This window comes from Alligator sinensis, unplaced genomic scaffold, assembly GCF_000455745.1.
Source record: "Alligator sinensis unplaced genomic scaffold, ASM45574v1 scaffold1244_1, whole genome shotgun sequence".
Lineage (NCBI taxonomy): Eukaryota > Metazoa > Chordata > Crocodylia > Alligatoridae > Alligator > Alligator sinensis.
In genome coordinates, this window is record NW_005842591.1 from 393,515 (window position 1) to 395,608 (window position 2,094).

Here is a 2,094-nt window from a genome sequence, read left to right on the forward strand (position 1 = left end):
GGGGGCAGGATTCGTGCCTGTAGCAGCTGGCACCCCTTCCTGCTTGCCTGGCTGGGGCTGCCCCCTCCTCAGGGGCGCCTCGGCTCAGCCCCTCCCCAGCCCTCTGCTGCTGGATCAGGCCCCAAATCCCCAAGGTCACGAGCACCAGTGTTTCCCCTGAAGCTCCTGTCACCGGGCAGCCCGGCAGGGCAGGAGTCACGCCAGGCCAAGGAGGGGGAGCCGTGGCGGGGGCTGGTGCCCTGGGCTTGGCCCGCGCCTGCTGCAACCTGAAGAGGGCCAGGCTCTCCCTGCCAGTCCCCTGGTGCAGCCAGGCCTGGCCTCTCCTGGGGCAGCTTTGTGCACGGAGACTCCTGCAGGACCTGGGCTGGGACCCATCTCGCCCCTCCCAGAGCAGCCGCCGGATGTGGCCCCGCTCCTCTGGACGTCTGGCCCCGACCAGTGCCCCCAGCAAGGAGCCTCTGCACCCCAAGGAGGAGCTGCCGCGACCCCAGGGCTTGCAGGGGTCGGCACAGGACCGAGCCCTGCCTGTCCTGCCCCTAGCTGTGACGCTGCTGCGCCACGCGGCTGGTCCTGCGGCAGCCAGCTGGGCTGCGGCCTTGACGTTGGCTGCCTTCACCATAAAGTCGGGCTGAGCTCCCCCATGAGCGTCACGGCGAGCTGGGCCTGGCGTGCGTGCACGCACGAGATCCCTCTCTGCTGGCTTTGTTCCTGCCCTCAGTCCTTGCAATGGAGCCACGCGGCGAGCGCTGTCTCCTGCGGATGGGATTTTGCTGCCGGGGGCTCTGGCTGCATCGTGCTGTCAGCTCCGGTTAGCTCAAATCAATTTTCCAGGGGCGGGCGGGAGCCCTCTAGCAGCCGCCCCGATGCCTCCACGCAGCCCTGCTCTGTGCTGCCCCATGCAACACCCCGACAGCTCGTGCTGGGGCTCCGCACGGTCCCCTAAGGCAGGGGCGCGTGGGCCAAAGGGAGCCTGAGTGTCGTGGCTCGTGGCCTGGGGCTGCTGGGCTGGGGTCCAGGGCCACTCTGGGGCAGGTGACGTGCTGCTTCAGGGTCCTGCGCTCGGGGCGCCCTGGCATGGAGTTTCGGGGCAGCAGGCGCCTGGCTCTGAGCCTGAGGGGCGCGGTACCTTCCCATCTCCCACCATGATCTGTGGGCTGCCCTCACGGCTAGTGCTGCCGGGCAGCGGAGATGCAGGTGCAAGGCTCTTGTTGTCCAGCCAGCGCAGGGCTCTGGGGCATCCCTCCTTTGTCCCAGGCTGCGGCCGGACTGGCATCCGGGACACTTACCACTGGCGCAGATCCCAAAGCCACGGTCTTGTCCGCCTGTCTCCCAGTAGCTTGCCCCTCGGCCATCTCCATCCAGCCGTGACCCGGGGTGCAGCCTCCTGAACTGTCCTGGTGGCCTGGCTGAGCCCCAGGCTTCCTCAGCACCCCTAACCCTTGCCAGGACGGTGCCCCCCATTCCCCCGTGTGACTGCAGGCCCGGCCACCCCCCAGGACGCCTGCACCACGACTGAGCAGCTTCTTCTAAAACACCGGTTTATTAATGAACCAACTGAAAGAAACGATGGGGCTGTCTCCAAAACGGGCGGCGCGGCGGAGGGGCATATTGTACATGTGACATGTAAAAAGCTTCCTGCCTGGACCAGGGCTTGGCAGGCCAGGGAGGCCGGGACGGGGTCAGTGGCTAGCCCTGGGGAGCCCCTTGCCCTACGGTGCTGGGGAAGGGCCCTGGAGCCTGTCTCCCTGGGGCTGAGCGGGAACAAGCGCTGGCAGTGGAAGCAGGACGCAATGGTCCTGCAGGGATCGTCCTTGGCCTTGCCCGGCTGCCCGGTCCGGCTGGGTTTCTCACAGAGAACGGCCCGGAGCTGGTCACAGGGCAGAGGCTGGCGAGTCGTCTCCAGCACCCCAACGCCCCAGGCCGGCTCCGTGTGCCTCCCCTCCTGTGCCCACAGCTGAGAGATGCAGCCGGGGCCTGCCGGACCCTGGGGTGCATGTGGTGCCAGGCTGGTCTCTGGGCAGAGGTCGCACGTGCAGAGCTGGGCTAGGGGCTGGGATGCCAGGCTGGCCGCAGGGGGGCCGGCGTCCGGGGGCT

At 68.2% G+C, this 2,094-nt stretch overlaps 1 protein-coding gene across 1 annotated transcript in view; it reads right to left on the minus strand.

Annotated features, from left to right (window-relative positions):
- The window catches only part of SEZ6 (seizure related 6 homolog), an 18,272-nt gene that overhangs the window by 1,128 nt on the left and 15,050 nt on the right, over positions 1-2,094 (minus strand). The window lies entirely within an intron of this gene.